Source organism: Manis javanica, chromosome 9 (assembly GCF_040802235.1).
Source record: "Manis javanica isolate MJ-LG chromosome 9, MJ_LKY, whole genome shotgun sequence".
In the NCBI taxonomy this organism is placed as follows: domain Eukaryota; kingdom Metazoa; phylum Chordata; class Mammalia; order Pholidota; family Manidae; genus Manis; species Manis javanica.
The window spans coordinates 27663047-27682367 of NC_133164.1; the positions used below are offsets into that span (position 1 = coordinate 27663047).

Consider the following 19321-nt stretch of genomic DNA (forward strand, 5'->3'; position numbering starts at 1 on the left):
ACGTCTTGTACGTCTTGTTAGTCTCAGTCTCTCTCTCTAGCTTTTGTGGGTAGGGTGGGTATCCTGCATTTAACTTGCTTAGTGAGGGCTTCCATAAATTAGGTAAGTATGTGCGATGACTAGCCTGCACCTTCCTGTCTGGCGTCCCAGCTTTGCAGACCACCACCTAACCACTTGTTTCACCCATCACCTTTCCACATTTCGGTCTATCTTCTGGATAGTCTGGTTGTTACTAAAACCTGGAGAAGTGGAATAATACGACTGAAAGTCCTAAGTAAAGAATCTACTGAAGGATTTTCCGCATGCTCAGTGCCAGTTGCGGTAGCAGTACCCCTGCAACACAAAGGGAGACAACAGGCACAATGAGAACAAAGGGCCGCTGGGTTCCACATTCGCAGCTGAAATCGGGAGAGGGCACGGAATAGTGAAGACAACAAGAATTAAGATGTAAAGAAAAGCAGTCCTTTCACTGCAAAATTTATATATTCCAGAGGAGAGAAATAAACATCCCGCTCCTCCCCCACTTCCTTGGTATGTCTATAGAATACATCCAAGCAATCAGTAGTCGAGCTTTAGCACTGTGCTTTCTAAGTAACAGTCACTACAAAAAATCTTCGTCGTTTAGAAAGGATACATTGAAATTTAGACATAGAACCGAGAGCAAACATTCTGTCCTCAATTTCTATTCTGCATTTTTCCTCTGAAAACGCAAATTTGCCCTCTTCCTGTTTTAAAAGTGTGAATTGATTCATAGAGAACTTTGAAGTCATTTCTTTCCTTTCTATGAAAACACCTCTTTTTAATCTCTCTTCTGTGAATTACACATGTTCACACACCAGAGACACTCAAAATGCACACTAATTTTAAGTTGGTATCCCCAGGATGCCTGTCTCTTTAACACATAATTAAAAGGTTGATGGTGTCAAGGTTTTAATTAAGCAGTCTTGATTGTTTATTTTGATGCAAATTTGTAAGCTTTGTGTTTTGGAAAAAATTGCATGCCTAGTTGTTCAACTTTCATATATTTTTATTTTAAATGAAACATGTAAGGTGATGTCTGAGATTTACAAAGATATGAAAAATGAAATTACGTGTCTCATTAAAAATGTTATGTTTTAAGGATACATTTGAGATGCCATAAATTGATGAGAGACATCCATACCACACAATCAAAAGCAGATAAAGGAAAGCCCGTTTTTCCAGTCCTTCTCATTCCTTCTACTTCAGAACTATGGTCACTGGGTCGTGTTAGTGAATTTTAAGAGAGAAATAACTTATTCTGATTTATAGTTTTTCACATATACCTCTAATAAGATCTACAGACATCAAACTGATCCAACCAAGAACTGCAAAGGCAGCAGAGCTTCCTCTTGAGTTTGTAAATCTAATTCTCCAAGGAAATCTAGGAATAGCCTCTTGTTGTCACACGTCTACAGATGAACTAACAGGGTTGGGTTACTCGCCCAAGTTCAGTCATGAAAATAACCATAGTTCTCAGCAGTTTCTCATGGACTGACCAGTCTTCTCAAATCTTTGTCTCAGAGTAAGATTTCTATAGGAGTAAGCCCTAAATGTTTCAAACATAGATTTTCCAACAGTGCTGTGGACATACCCTAATAAGAGCACTACATTGGTTCAAGTTGATAGATCCAATTACTGCAAGAAAAGAAAATCACCAAATGTGTTAAATGAAGATCAAAGATCCTTGTGTTTTCAAGTTCATGGGGCAAACTATGAAGTTTGATTTTTTTTACTCTGATTGGAGATTCATATTTATCCATAAAGAATAGACTTGAACACTGTGGGTCCCCACTGCCCTTGTTGCAGTGCTAGCATGGTGTTGAGCACCTGGCAAAGGGACATGGAAATTTTTTTAAAGAATATATAGTAATATAAATCCCCCAGTTCTAGCTGTAATTTAGACAAGAGCCAAATTAGTTATTTCCATAAGCCCCACTTGTCCTATGGTAACAACATGGAAAGATTAGAATGCTTTTTTCAGATCCCATAATAATTGATTACTTTATATCTGACCCAATTAAAAGCTAGAAAAATACATGCTGTACCTAATGTGTGTATTTTAATGTAAGAGGATAATGTAGAGAGTAAACAAAAATCCATGAAGCCAAAATTTATGTAAATAATCCCTATGTGGGTTACTCCATCCAAACCTGACCCAACTCTGCTACTCAAATTCATACCAACAACCCATGTAATTATACCCTGTAGAGTCACATATAGCAGTAGTTATAATAACAGTAGGAGTAGTAATAATAATTCTTTTTATTTGGCAAGCTATACTTGCCAGAGCCCTTTTTAATAAATACTTATTACATGTCTATCATATTCAAGTCACAATGCTGGATGATTTATTTAAAAGTGAATAACACTGTGTCTGCACCACCAAAACCTTATCTAGTTGGAGAAAGACACACATAAACATTAACTATAGCACAAGACTAAGCATGTTAAGTATCATGACTAAAATACAAGCCAACAACACAGCGGATGCCCAAGGAAGAACAATTAATTTTGGCTAAAAATTTTGGGCAGACTTCATGTAGGATGTGCACATTATGTCATTTGGTTCTTCTTATTAAGCTGGGAAGCACTGGGGAAAGTATTGTGATATTCACTTATCAGACAGGACGTAAGATGTAACAAAGCAGCAGGAGAACTAGGATACAGAACCCAGCTCTAAATACTAGTCAAAATTGTTTTCTCTGTGGGCAATTGTTTTGTTTCTATGAATAACTCACCTAACTACCACTCCATTAAAATGAAACTTTTTACAACTTAATAATAGCTATTGATGCTTTTAAATGCCAGCAACTGTTTTAAGCTTTTTATTTGTATCAAGTCATTTCATCATCACACAAGCCTTTGAGGTAGTTTTTATTATTATTCCCATTTTATAAATGAAGAAATGGATGCACAGAAAGGTCAAGCAACCTGTCCAAAGTTACCCAGCCAGTAAGTGACAGAGCCAGGAATTGAAGCAAGGCAGTCTGGCATCAGAATCTAAGCTCCTAAATGGCAGTATCTCTTTTCTGGTCTTAAGCAGCACCTAACAGACTACTCTGCTCTAGTCTGGGTAGTTTATCAGTAAAAACTATGGATTAATGCAAAACCAGTAGCCAGAAATGCCTTGAACACCGACTGGCTTATTAACCAGCAAATCTTACTGGAACTTAAAAATTCACCAAGCAGAGATTAGAAAACAGTATGTTTCCATCAACGAAAGTTCCAGAGCTGATACAACAGTTCTAACAGTACAATAGCTATTCATTCAATCCTTGCTTCTGCACAGTGACCACACAGCATAAACTATCATGGCTTTGTTTGCATTCCTAGCCATTTGGATTCTTCAAATACACTATCACTCTTTGGAATACTCAAAGGAAACATTGTCACAGCCTATGTTGGATCTAAATAGATCTCCTAATGGCTTTGGAGGTATTTTAAAAATCAAAACTGGAAAAAAATGTTCAGAAACTTCTTATAAAATCTGAAACTCTTTTACTCAAAACAAATAGACAGTTTGAACAGGTTTGCTCTTCCTGAAAGTAAGTATGTATGATTACTTAAACCTTGAAAGATGACATACTTAAAAGCATCTTTGATTTTTTTTTTCCCCAAAATTTGTTAACTTTATAAGAGAAGAATCAGTCAGGTATGACTTGAGTCTTACTGGCAAAAATTAAAAACTGGTACCTTGTATTACCATTTCACTGGGTGACCGCTCCAGAGATTTTTAAAGAATTTGTATTTAGAACAATATTTTCTTGTCTTCCTCAAATGCTTCTGCCATCATAAAAGTCAAGGCGGTAGAGTTTTCTTTCATGTGAGTTATTTTTCTTTGATAATTTGCCGAGCCAAAACTCCCTCACCAAAAATTGTAATCACCCTGGAGTGTTGCAAACCAAAGTCAGAAATCACTTTAAAGTTTGTGTGACACCGCAGGGCAATGAGCCCTCCTAAGAGAGTGGGACCTTTAGTTTTCCTTCTAGGAACTGGCACAGCTTCAAGGACATGACTTTCGGACCTACGTAAATGGCAGTGGGAGGCAGCATACAGAACAGAGGGCAGTATTCTTTCGGGCAAAGCATCACATTTTGAAAGTTGTAAGCCAGCCTCAAGAGGGTTGCTGCAAGTTAATTCCAAACAAGTCACCAGTGAGCACCTCATCATGGTCTGTGCATATAATTAATTTTCAGCAAGAATAATAGTTATGTCATAAGGAGGTGATCTGTGTTTCAACCATAGTATCTTGTCCCAGATTCTTCCCAGACACAGTGATTATAGTCATGTCCCTGAAGGGCTGTGTCATCATGATTACAGCTATGATCTTTCTTACCTTCTGGAAGACTTTTTGTTTTCAGGGAGGAAAATACATATCAATTAGCAGAAAGGACTTTATTACAGACATGGTTGCCTTCACTAAAGCGGAGTGGAAAGAAGCTTCCAAGATGAATGGTCTCTGGCAAATAAAGAATAGTCAAATGGGTGGGATGGGAGAACTAACTACTGAGACAGCCTTCCAACTTTATTACCAGCTTAAAACCTATTTTCAGACTCTGGGCTTTATTTGGTGCTGTTTTAGGCCTTTTTTATTAGTCCATGGAATACAGTATCTGAAAGCTCCCAGATGCTACTAAAAAAACTGGAGACAGAGAAAAGAAAAACAATAAAAATATCAGGCCCAGTAGATGAGAAAGCCAACAGATTGTAAATGCACCTCCACAGAAGAAAATCTAAAATAATTCAGTTTATAGAAGACAGTGATCCAGAGAATAACTGGGGAAGCCTAACTTGGTAATAAGACAGTGGCAATCTGTGCCTATGATGCTGTGGCATTGCAATGTGGACAGACAGGGAGAGAGTCAGAGTGGGGCTCAGAAGACTGTCATCCTCAATCAGGTACCTGGGTTAAGGGAGGCTCCATCTCCATGCTTCTGTAATTGCCAATGTAAGAACAAAACATCTGGCCAACTGTAGCTCATAAAGTTCCCACTGTAAGTGGTGAAAATTCCTTCTACTCCCATTTCAGTGACTAGCAAATCATCTAACTACACATGACTTAAAGGTTCCAGGAGTATGCAATGGTACCATATGGCCAGAAGAACTGGAAATATTTAGTGTACAGTACTGCCTACTACAATACAATTCTATGTAAGTGTTTCCAGCTACTAAATAAACTTTAAGGCTAAGACTTACTTTAAATATTTTGCAAGATTCCCATAAACTTTAGAATCTCCTGCTTTTGTGGTTATTTGGCTATAAATGCATTATGATTCTGTGTTAAAGTTACATTTGTAATTTTGAGATACAATTTTTGCTTGTATATCTACACTTTTTTCTTAATCTTTTACTATTATTCCTATTGTAATGGCATAATTAGAGATTATTGTCTATATAAATCTGATTCATTGAAGTTTTTTATTGACTTGACATATTAGTTTCAGATGTACAATCTAATGACTTGATATTTGTGTATATTGTGATCACAATAAGTCGTTAACATCTATCACCATAAATAATTACAAAATATTTTTTTGTATTGAGAATGTTCATGATCTACACTCTTAGCAACTTTCAAACATGCAACACAGTATTATTAACTATAGTCACATGCTGCATATTACATACCTGTGACTTATTTATATCTGGAAGTTTGCACCTTTTACACCCTTCACTCATTTTACCTACTTCCCTAACCCCTACCAACTACCAGTCTGTTCTATCTATGAGTTTGTTTTTTGTTTCATTTTTAGATTCGATATATAAGTGAAATCATATGGGTATGACAATGAATCGTTGTCTCTCTGACTTAACTTCACTTTGATTCATTGCAAGTTGATGAGACTTCCTTTGAGTCTTAGTACATCGCCAATGTTTGAAAATGTTCCATGTGTACTAGAATATTCCATAGGATGTATATATTCTATTTGTCAGCTACAGGATACATGCATACATATAATTAATATAAATATAAAATAGAACATGTATCTAGACTTATATTTACAAAAATATGTCTTTTGTATATATTTATTTGATATCAAGTTGCTTATGTTTTTCAGATATTCTATAATCTTACTAACTTATCCCTGATACATTCCTGATAAAAAGTGTTTAAATGTCCTATTGTGGCAATGTATATATGAATATATATAACTATTGTGTTATATATTCTATGTACACATGTTCCTGATTTATATATTCTTTGTGGATGATTCAATTTATTATCATGTAATGTTCCCTTAATTCTTTTTAATTTTTTTGCCCTAAAATATAATTCACCTGACATTAATAATACTAATATTTATATATGAGCTTTTTTTCAGGTAGCATGTTTAGTTTTCTGATATATGCTGCTTTGTTTTAGAAGTAATTTACATAAGGCACATACAGTTAGATTTTATTTTACCATCCAATCTGACAGTCTGTTATTAAATGAATCATTTATTGTGATTATTGCTATTTTTACACTTATTTCTATCATATTATTTTCTGTTTTGTGTTTACCATACTTTTTTACTTTTCTAATTTTTCTTGAATTTATAAATTTTATATTTCATTTTTTCCTCTTGCTGGACTAGAAGTTACAGATTTTGTTTCTTTTATTTTGAAGTTACTCTTTAATTTTTAAGATTCATGTTCAACTATAAATTTTTCAAATAAAATTTCAGTTTGTTTCTTTGTATGACTGGATCAAGGACTTTAGACTCTATTGGGCACAGCTTCCTTAGCACCCTTGGTATTGTTGCATAGAGTTTTAGTTTTATCTTTTTTTAGCACACACAGTTATTTCAATGGTAAATAGCTGAACTGCTAACTTCTCAAAAAATCAATTTATGCCATCATCACTTTTCTTTTATCTTTCTCTTATTTATGATTCTGTTTGCTTCTTCTACATTAAGGTGTTTGACTGTTTCGTTTTGTTTTCTGTAAGTCTGTGGGAAACTATATTTTCCATCCTCATCCTTAAATGAGCTTTTAGCTGGATCGCTAGATACTTTCCCTAAGAACTTTGAAGATATAATTACATTCCTCTGGCATCTACTGGTATAAGTCTAATTGCAAGTAATCTGTCTTTTCTCCCTGGTAGATTTTAAGAACATCTTTGTATTTTGCTGTTTTATTTTAATGTGTCTGTTTTACCTTTACTTTATTCTATCTGAAGCAGTTTTTCAAGCTGAAAGCTTGTGTCTTTCATCAACGCTGAAAATTCTCAGTTTTTCTCTCTCTGCTTATGGCTTCTGCCTTCTCCTCCTCTTTTGGGATTCCTAGAGTGTGTGTATTGTGTTGTGTGTATGTGTGTATTCCCTCATTCATTTGTAACTATCTCCATATCAGTCTATCTTAGTATATTTTAACTGATCTTTCAAATGTTTTTCTTTTCTCTTGACCTCTCTGCTATTCTCTGGATGAATAACCTAATATTACCCCCGATTCACTCACTATGACTTTAATTATTCCAGGTTACAGTTTATCCAGTCTACTGAGTTTTAAAAATCATCTTCTTTGCATAACTTCTTTGGGATGATGCTATTCCTTTCTGTGTCTCCTTGGTAACTCTAGATACACTTATTTTTAAGATGATGTATTTATTTTCCTTTTGCCTTGAATGATTTCATATCCCAATATTTGGTTTTTCTTGGGCTCGTTTTTCTTGGGCTCTTTCTTGATGTTAACTTTCTTTGTATGTTTTGGAATATTGGTTTTTAGATCTACCAAATTAGTGCTGTTTTTCTTTTCCTCTCTTTTCCTCCTTTCTATTTAGAGGTCTGTGGCTGCCTCGACTCACCCCTTAGGACCCATAGTCCAAAATCAGAACTTCTCCTGATGCTAAGCCGTCTTATTCCACCATGGTATTGAGAATAGTTACAGTAAGATGATACATCAGCTAGACTTGGTCCTGAAGGTTGAGTCTTTCCTGGCATCTGCCTGGGTACTTGGCACTTCACAAGCTGTAGCTCTGAGCAGCACCATTTTTCTGTCTCTCTTCCCAGGATCGGGAGAAGGGGAGTAGGGAGGAGAGTGATCACTCCTCCGCCTCACTCCTCTGTGGCCCTGGGAACTTGTATCGCACCATCCCTGCCACACACCTGGCACTGAGAATGGCAGTCCTAGAGATTTGCTCCCACGTTTCTCTTCAGTTCCTGTCCATAAAGAGGATTATTTTTTTCTTCCATTGTTACATATGTTAGGATATGGAGTTGGTGGATGGCTCAGAGTATCAACTTTGAATGGCATTTGATAAGAAGTGCAGTCTTTATCATCCTCTTAAAGACAAACAAACTAACTGAACAGTGCATCCCAACCCCACTCCACAGAAGATGTCCGTTACAGCTCCAGTGAGCATCAGGTGCCCCATACACTGCACGCCACTTAATCAGCATGCTCCACCCCTCATCAAAGAATAAGAGGAGGACACAGTGATTTTAAACTGCTCTCTCATATAAAAACTAAAAGATAAATTACAAAAAATTTTTCTCATAAAAAGAAGGATTAAAAAAATTCACATTCATTTAAGTATAGTGATTTGGAGTTTCCTATCACTCCAGAGAAGTCAGCTGAGCAGTGCCTCTCCGCTACTGCCTCCGAGGAGGTTTAACCTCCTAACCCTTGTTTCCATATACTGGTCATCAGCTAGGGCAAGCTGATAAAAATGAGACAATGGCTTACAAAAAGACCACTGTTTAATATGAGTTGTAATGGATTTTGAGACCAAGGATAAATACATTTAAAATAAGCATCTCAGAATCATAATTGTGATGTTTTTTCTCCCCCTTTTTCTGGCAAAGAGTGGAATGGAGAAGATCAGGGAGGTTTACAATTGGATTTGTTTTAAATTTTAAAAAGCTGTTCTTTTAAATTTCCCATCTGCTACGTTAGTGCTTCAAAGTGGCTATGGTAACTGTTCAGGGATACCAGACAGAACCATGGCATAATTAGGTATGGCTTGACCCCTACTGTGTCTTTCTCATGGAGGGAGACCAACTCATTGTGAGTCTTGTCACAGTACAAGAGAGTTTCTCTGCAAAATGTTAGCTGTCTGGTTAATGCACAGCAGAGGTAAGAATAGTTACAGACATTCTTGTGAGTCATTTGAATTACAAGGTGTTAATTCTGAGAAGAAATTTCTACCATCCTCCTGTGCTTGCCTTCCACACACTGCAGTACTTCAACAGCTCTTAAATGACACAAAGCATATATGTTTAAGCCATGCAGTTGATCTGTGCCTAAGAAAGAATGATCCATACTGTCAGTTTTCCAATTCCATCCCTTTCCTAGAGATACTTTTATTTGAGTTGAAGAAATTACTAGAAATATATTGCAGATACTGCTATTTATATGGTTATTTTGAGACTGTGATGTATACACTATAATATAAAGCAAAGGAGTATTATGTTTGTGTCACTGAGGATTGGTATTAATGGTGTGGGTTCTCCAAGAGATATCCTCTAAGGTCAGTGAGTTTAAGCTTTAATCCTGAATTTAATGAAATTGGAACATCAGTGCAAACTCATTTACATGGTTTAGTAAAACAAACAAATAAGGAAACTTATTTTTAACACTGTCCTCTGAAATGAGCTAGAGATAGTTACCAATACAATAGCAATGAGTTGCCCTAGTGCCTATATTTTGGTCTTTAAATACCATTTTTCACAAAAAGAGACTAGGGTTCTTGAAAAAAGGGGCTGATTGGAGTTCTAAGTTAGAAATATACTAAATGATCCTGAAACATTTTATGAAAGCCTAGTAGGATTGAGTCAAAGGCTCAGGCGTCAACTTGAATAAGCTCTCACTGTCCAGAGATTAGACAACTCAAGTGTCAATAAGGACAATAACTGCTGTGGATTGAAATACATCAGATACGTTTAAATCCATGAGTTCAAAATGATACTTAAATCCTCAAGCTCATCTTAGGAGAACACTAGGGCTTTGAGTTATTATTTTGAGAGCTGGCAAATAAAAGATAATGCCTTTACTCTGCCTTCTCTATACAAATTCAGGGTAACCAAATTGTTGATTAGAAAAAGTATCTTGTAATAGCTATGTTCTGGCTAATATATGGAAAAGGAAAGGTAGAATAAGAAGATCATTTTTTGCCATCTTTAGTAAGTTGTTAATACCACAAAATGAAGGACATTATGTGCTTCTCCAAAAGATACCCATTATCACTTATTAAGCAGTCTTCACATACACCTACACTCACTAACCACTCTCCCACCAACAAACCTGAATTCATCTACATCTCAAGACATGGAAATATGAAGGACAAGAAACATGTATAAAACAAAAAGCAAAATAAAAATACAAACTGCAGGAAACTCTGGAAGCTAGTTTCTTCTCTCTCCTCATCCTCCCCCTTCCCTTCCTTCTCCTTCTTCTTAAATAGGATCCAAAAGGACTGTAAATTCAACTGATTCAATATTGACACATGCAGTATACAAAAAAGTAACTCATGCAACAAGAAATCTATACAAATGCAAACTAGAACTTATTTTGCAAATATATGGCATAAATTGATTCAGAATCATAAAACCACAAGTTAAGTAGGAGTTAGAAGTGTGTTACTGTAATTCTAAAAGTTAATAAAATACTGAATTATCTAAATAAAAGGATGACATGTGAGGCTTAGTCTGTCACTGTCTTCTGTCTGGTGAGATCATTTTTAGGTTATTATATTCATTTTTAGGCCCCATATTTAGTGAAAGAGGCTTCAGCACGCTGGTTTCCAAGCTCATTTTGCCATGAACTGTCAGGAACTCAGGGCTCCACTTCTCTTCACCTGCAGAACCTGTAAATTGAGGGCACCAGGCCAGAATCATTCTCAAATGACCACAGACCTAAACTCCTTTGCTCATCAGGAAAGGACATTATTAACAATGACTGGGGGTTCTAACCACAATGGCTTTGTATATACACAAAGGGATGTTTTATAGGAGAGCTCTGGGTTGAGACCATTTCCTGCTCCCATTATCCATTTCTTCATCTTCCCTTAGTAAGAGAAACTTTAACCTTTTTCAGCAGGCACATGGCTTGGAGCTACAAGTCACCTTGCAGGTAGGTGTGGCCAACGGGATGTGAGTGGCAGGAATGGGCAGCTTCTTCATCACATCCTTCTCTCGTCCCTCAGGCGGGGACACAGTTATGGAGCTGGTGAGCCAGCGTCGAGCACAAGATACTGGAGGATGGCAGTACCACAATGTGCTCTAAACAATTTTGTGGATGAAGCCTACTTCTGTTTTACTATGAGAAAGAGAAAGAGAAATACACATCTTGTTTGAGCTACTATATTTTAGAGGTTCTTTACAGCCACTTACTTGTGTCCTAACTTACTTAGAAAGTGGTGCTAGAAATAGAATGCTACCAAACAGTCTAAAACCCATGGTACTGGCCAGTTGCTCTTACAATAGGGAATGAGGAAAACACACATTGCAGGCTAGAAATCTGATGACTCTTGTTATGCCATGGCAAAACTTTTGGCAAAGTTCTCACTTACCTTAGCTATGGAACCCCTGATTCTAAGAGAAGAGATTGGAAAGACTCAATATATTAATATATGTTTGCTGCTCCTTCCTGCATTTAACAAGATACCATGAAGGCATTAATTAATAAGGAATTAATTAGTCATTTTGCAAGCCTGAAATCTTATACATTGCAGTTCTGCTCTAAAACCTGTAATCTAAACTGACTAGGAGCCCACTGACAGAGGGCTTAACCAACAGAGGACTTAACTGAAAAGCCAATAGCAACTTCATAACAAAAAGCAGGAGATAGCATTGTCCCTCAGAAATATAACAGGGCCTTCCATTAAATATTCTTTCCCAGACAATGGGAATCAATTCAACAGCAAAGATCCCTTAATTGAAGGAGAGGTGGATGAGCCAAGCGCAGAGGCCAGTAACTGAAAGAGGTGGACCTACAAATGAAAGAAATATGACCAACTAAGACCTTTGTTAAGGTAATTTTCATATGAAACTAACTAGAAGCAAATAGACTGGAAGCCTATTAAGTGTTTGAGCAAATTGTACTGCTGAAAAATAAAACATAAACCAGGCTTATAGAAGTCCCTGATAGTCTGCTATTCCCCTTCCATCCTGAAGCAACTCCCTGGTCCCGAAGTCCATACACCCAATACTCTCTTCAGATGTGGCCATGGTGGACCACTGACAAGGGAGCTCCTTCAAAGGAGCAGAACCAGATGAAACCAAGGAATTTAACACCAGAGGGGATTTTTCACAATTGCTGCCCAGTAAAATTGTTAACTGCCACGGACATACTGACTGCTATGTGTCCATTCTTCCCTCTTCAGAATGAGCATTTTAATTGCGATCATCCTGTTTCTGTTCCACAACTATTTATTCGATGTCTTGGGGGAGAGATATTTCCTCTTTTAATTTATGGGTCCTGCACTAGAAGAAATGTGATACATATGTCACAATTAATGAATCAATTATAAACTAATGTCTAGGATGTGAGGGGATCTGACTACGAAATCTACCACCAGGGTTGATTCAGCTGATCCCGCTGGGCAGGTGGGTGTCCCCGCCATTCCTCACCACGCCATGTGTGCCTGTCTGCCCAAGCTTCATGCTGGCTCCTGGGTCAAAAGGATGAAGTTCCCCAATAAAGGAGGATCAGTCTTTAGTCGAGGGGTAGTCTAGCTGTGCTCCCCTGCTAAAACGTTCAAACAAGCTCTCAAGGTCCCTTTGTGGGAGAACTTTGGTAGCCAAGCTTCTAAGACAAAGACACATCCAAATAAGGCACTGCACATGGCAGTCTACCTTTCTTTAAAAATATAAGTGAAAAAAAGCTAAAGCATGTATTTTATTTAGGATTCTTTGTTTTTGACCTAAGGTCCATTTTTTTGGTTCCAGGGTCTCATCCAGGAACTAAGTTGCATGTAGTCATCAGGTCTCCTTAGGTTTTATGTGGTTGTGATAGTCTTTCAGACATTCTTATTTTCGATGACTTGAACAGTCTGGAGGTGTACTGGCTCTTCAATTAAGATGTGTCTCCAGTTTTTCTCATGATTAGTTGTGGTGGTGTGTTTCGGAGAAGAAAACCCAGAGATATTGTCACAGCCTATCAAGGGATATGTTAGCAACATGATTTATTATTGTTGATATGAATCTTGATAATCTCTGAGGTAGTGTTTGTCAGGGCTCTCCACTGCAAAGTTACTCTTTTTACCACTTCCTGGACTATGCTGCGGACCAAAGTTACTATGTGTAGCATAAGGAGTGAAGAGTTATACCCTACCTCCTTGAAGCTACAGTAGCTATATAAATTATTTGGAATTCTTCTGCATGGGAGATTTGCACCTCTTCCATTTGTTTATTTATTCAATCATTTATTTAAACCAGCATGGACTTACTGATCTTTATTTTATACTTTGGGTTATAATTCAATACTACATTATTTGTTTAGTTAAGTTGATCCAGATTTGACCATTAGGAACTCTTTCAGTAGATTGCGGTGTTCCTTTGATACATCCACATTATTTTGTGTGTGTGCACGTGTATTTGAGTACTTCCTTGTTTTCTAGTACTCTAAGGTTTATCTTATATTGATTCGGCCCCATTCCAAGAACCAGCCATTTCTCCAAGAAGCCTTGGTCCCTTCTATTGGAAAATGGCATTAGAAATAAAGATCTAGATACCAGCTATACTCATTGTTACTTGAGTTTCATTGCTTCTAGGTCCTCTCAGCTGACAGAGCAAGAAAATGTATATGTGTATGCTAACCTATGTATATGCATATCTATTAATATTTATATATGTAACCATCCATGTCTATATTAAACAAGATTCATATCAACGTACCAACTCTTATCCACTACCAGATGGATTGCCTCTAGCCTCCTCCCTTTGTTTGTCTATAACTTCCTACTCCAACTGAGAGAAATCTGATTCCTTCCATCCACTATTTACTGTTCTTCAATTCCAGTATATATTTATAGTGTTTCCAGAATTGTTAACTTGTACCCCATGAAAGAAACTTTATCAGGGTATGGTATTCATGCACAGTTACTTTTGTCATTAGTCTTACAAACTCCCACTCATTTCCAAAGGTACTTAGGCCAAACCTTTCCTCCTTACCCCTAGTAAGGTGAGGTTGTGTCATACATTTGTAATACAGTTAGACTCTTTTGTCACATTTTGTATTCTATTCTCAGATTCCCTGACCCTAACCAACTAAATAAGATATTTTATTTGCATACATTAAGGTTCATTTTTTGTACTGTAGAGTTCTATGCATTTTGACAAATGTATAGTGTCATATACTCACCATTATAGTATCATACAGAATCGCTCAATTGTCCAAAAAAATCCCCTGTGCTTTAGCTACTCCACTCTCCATCTCCCTAACACCTAGCAGTCACTAATCTGCTTACTGTCTGTATGGTTTTGCCTTTTCCAGAATGTCACATAAGTGGAATCACACATTTTTATTACTAGCTTTATTCATTCAGCAATGAGCATATAAGAAGTACCCATATTTCTACAGATTCAATAGTTCATTCCTTTTTATTGCTGAATATTACTCCATTATATGGATATACCACCTTTTGAGACATTTGTTTATTGAAGAACATCTTCGTTTCTTCCAGTTTTAGAGGAATATAAATAAAGGTCTTGTAAACATTCATGTGCAGCTTTTTGTATGGACCCAAGTTTTCAAATTAATGGGTAAAATACCCAGGAGCACATTTGCTGAATCATACGGTAAGACTACTTTCAGCTCTCTAAGAAACTGCCAAACTGTCTTCCAAAGTGACTGGACCATTTTATATTCCCATAAGCAAAGAATGAGAGTCCCTGTTGCTCTGCACTCTCACCAGCAAAAGGTATTGTCATATTTTAGTTTTTAGTCATTCTAATGGTCACAAAGTAGTAGTATCTCACTGTTGTTTTAATTTATATTAACCTAATGACAATGATGTTAAGTATCTTTCATATGCTGATTTTCTATCTGTATATCTTCTTTGGTAAGGTGTCTTTTTACATCTTTTGCCTATTTTTAAATGACGTTTTATTTTCTTGTTTAATTTTAAGAGTTATTCACATTCAGGGCACAAGCTCTTTTTCAGATGTATTTTGCAAATATTTTCTCCCAGTCTGTGGCTTATCTTTCCATTCTCTTGACAGTGTCTTTCACAAAGCACAAGTTTTTAGTTTCAATAAAGTTGACTTATTAACTTTTCCTTTCATAAAGTACTTTTGTTGTTATATCTAAAAACATTTCAACAAGCCCAAGATCATGTTGATTTTGTGCCATGTTTTCTGCTAGAATTTTCTACTTTTGCACTTTACATCTAAGTCTATGATCCATTTAAATTTTTGTGAAAGATATAAGGTCTGCGTCTATGTTCTTTCTTTTTTGCATATGGGCCTCCAATTGTTTTAGCATCATTTGTTGAAAAAGTTACTCTTTTTCTATTGAATTGCCTTCATTCTTTTGTCAAAAATCAGTAGATTGCATTTGTTTCAATATAATTTCAACCTTTTCGTGAAACCATCAATAAGGTTTTAATGACACAATCAAAAAAGTATAAATGAATTCTAAATGTCAACATTCATTTAATGACATATATCTTCAACGATCCATTATGAAACTTCCACAATCTGTCTCTTGCCTGCTTCAACCTCATCTCTTCAAGTTCACTAATTCCAACCACCTTGCCTTGCTATCCTTAAGTCACACCAAAGTCACACTTGCCTTAGGACCTAAACACTTTCTTCTGGGAGACTTTCAATCAAATTTTCCTTTATGGACCTGAAGGGTCCTTGGAATTCATGATTTTTTCTTTTCTCTTGGGAAAGGCAGTAAAATGAACAGTTTAAGACTGTCAAGAAAGTTATATCAAGATCCGAATGTTCTTTTCCACTAGATACTTTATTCATTTTGCAACAAGGGAAGAGAACATGTAATGTTTATAAAATTCCTGTGAGAACTCTCTCCTAGATCAGAGATGATACTGCCCAAGTGTTTAATGTTTCCGTTTGGAAAATAAGGGCAACATTCTTAGTGCCTCAGATGAGGCAAGGAAATGTCATAACCAGCTCCTGTGAGGTCTCTACTCCATGTAAGGGCTGGTTCAGACCTCCAACAAGTGAGCAGCCACTTGGTGTAATCTACTCCTTGGGAGAGAGTTAAAAGCGGTATGAATAATATCTGAATGTTGATTTGCATTAGGGATAGAGGAAGCTTAAAAATCCTTTGACTAGTCTCTATCTCTTGTCTTCTTTCAACTTCTATCTTATTGTGTTTAAAAGGAGTAAGGACAGGTTTAGCCCAGAAAACAGTCTGATTGTGGCCAATAGGAAGACACTAGGCATTTCAATGTGTTAATGAGAAGAATGCATCAAAGAGAATACAGAGGCAATGAGTTAAAAGATCCTTCTCAAGTCGTTCATAAGGCAATGACAATGTTCACTTTCCTCTCTTCTAGTGAAAAACTGAAACCATTACCTAAATCCTGCCCTTGAACATTTCAGTAATATCTCTCAGAAGCCATACTTCTCAGATGACAAGGGCATATATCCAGTAAATAAAGTTCAAATGGTGCCAAACATTTGTGTTGTGATAAAGTTCATATGCAGCTCTATGCAACTAACATAGGAGCACCTGGATACATAAAGCAAATATTAAGAGACCTAAAGGGAGAAATAGACGCCTATTCAATAATAGTAGGGGACTTTAATACTCCATCATCAATGGATAGATCATTCAGGCAGCAAATCAGTAAGGAAACATCCTTAAATGACACATTAGACCAGATGAACTTAACATATATGTACAGAACATTCCATCCAAAAGCAGTAGAAGTCATATTCTTCTCAAGTGCACATGGAACATTTTCCAGGATATGTCATATGTTAGACCACAAAACAAGTCTTTGTAAGTTTAAGAGGAATGAAATCATGTCAAGCATCTTTTCTGACCACACTGGTCTGGAACTAGAAATTAATTACACAAAGAAAAGTGGAAAATTAAAAAATATGTGAAGATTAAACAATATGCTACTAAGCAACCAATGGATTAAAGAGAAATCAAAAGAGAAACTAAAAACTACCTTGAGACAAAGGAAAGCAGAAATGAAACACACACCAAATTTGCAGCAGAAGCAGACCATGGAGAAAAGTCCACAGTGATAAATGCTACATGAAGAACGAGAGAGTCTCAAGTAAACAACCAACCTTTCCACCTCCAGGAAGCAGAAAAAGAAGAACAAAGTCCAAACTTAGTAGAAGGAAGGAAATAACAAAGATTAGATTCAAAATTAAAAATGAAATAGAGAATAAAAAGACCATAGGAAAACATCAATGAAAATAAGAACTGGTTCTTAGTTTGGTGAATCTGGCACCAAAAGCAAAAAGCAGCAGAAGCAAAATTGAACAAGTGGGACTACATGAAATAAAAAGCTTCTGCCCAGCAAAGGGCACCATCAATAAAACAAAAGGGAAACCTACAGTATGGGAGAATAATGTTGCCAACAATATGTCTGATAAGGGGCTCATATGCAAAATATATAAAGAACTCACACAATTCAATAGCAAAAAAGCGAACAGTCTGATTAAAACACTGAAAAGACATTTTTCTAAAGAAGATATACAGATGGCCAACAGGTACTTAAAAAGATGCTCAACATCATTAATTATCAGAGAAGTACAAATCAAATCAAAGCTACAATGAGATATCACCTCATGCCTACTAGATTGGCTATTATCAAAAAGACAAGAAATTACAAGAGTTGGTGAGGATGTGGAGAGAGGGGAACCCTGCGCACTTTTGGTGGGAATGTAAAAATTACTGCCACTGTGGACAACAGTATGGAGGTTCCTCAAAAAATTAAAAATAGAACTACCATATGATCCAGCAATTATGCTTCTGGGTATTTAGCCAAAGAAAACAAAAACACTAACTCAAAATGATATATGCACCCTGTGTTCACTGCAGCATTATTTGAAATAGCCAAGATGTGGAAATAACCTGTCTACTGAATTGATAAATAGATTTTAAAAATGTGGTATATATATATATGAAGGAATATTATTCATCAATAAAAAAAATAATGAAATCTTGCCATTTGTGACAACATGGATGGATTACAGGCCATTATGCTAAGTTAGATAAACCAGAGAGAGAGACATACAAGTAAGTTAAATATATCAGAGAGAGAAATACAAGTATCATATGATCTCTCTTATATATGGAACCCAAATAATTAAATAACCCAAGCTCCTTGATATAAACAGATTGGTGGGTTGAGAAGTAGAGAAATGGGAAAGGGGGTCAAAAGTTAAAAAGAAAAGTAAGTAAGTAAAGTACATGTAAAACTTACAACAATCCTTAGGCATCTAATAAAAGATCATCTCAGAGTGGAGAAAGCAGCAGGAATAGATTTGGAGATCCATGCAATGTTCGAGCTGGTAGGTACATTAGCGAACCAATGTTTTAAATCTCAAATTTGGAATAGAAGGGAACAGACCCAGTAAGGAAATGGCCTGCCCAAGTTAATACGAATATTTATGGATGCCTCTGGGAACTTCTGAGTAATATGGAATAGCTAGAATTCTAAAAGCGATTTATTTACATTGTACCAAAATAACCAGTAGTACACCCGCAACCCCCCAACCAAAAAAAAAATCAACCTCTTCATTGTTAGTTTGCCATGATGTAGACCAGTCACTCTTTTGGTAGAGCTCTGAGTCAAGCTGAGTAGGAAAATGTCCCAGATACTAATGATTTTCTATTGTAGTAAACAAGTCAGAGATTGCACGGACAGTGAGGTGGACCACATTTCATCACTTGTATCTAATTATAGGAATGATTGCAATCAAACAATTGAGCATGTATAGATTACTTCTTAGACACATTTTTATTTCTTGTCCTTATTAAAAGAAAGAATACTGTTTTAACAAATTCTATTTCTGAGATTATTGTATGTCTTCCATTTTGCTTTTCTAGAAGGATAATGTCATGTTGGAGCAATTTATTCTTTTTTAGAGATATCGCTTAATTAGTAATAGAATTCAGGACTTGGTATTCCAAGATTTAGGCAATTGTGTCCAGGAAAAGTATGCCAATCATAAAATAATTAATTGGCTGCAAAATGAGATCTTCCAAATTGTTTTAGAAATCTGTGTTCCCATGTTGCAAATAAACCCAGACATGATGACATGATCTTAATGAATCAGAAGCTTTTCTCTCCCTACTCTGTATTTATTCTATTTTTACAACAGCTTTTTGTTTAATTTTAAACATTATTGTAGAAGAAAGATCCATCAAACAGCTATAAGAA

General features: G+C 36.2%; 1 long non-coding RNA gene across 1 annotated transcript in view; it reads left to right on the forward strand.

Moving 5' to 3' along the window:
• Positions 1-19321, forward strand: part of LOC118970905 (uncharacterized) — a 41876-nt gene that overhangs the window by 3243 nt on the left and 19312 nt on the right. The window lies entirely within an intron of this gene.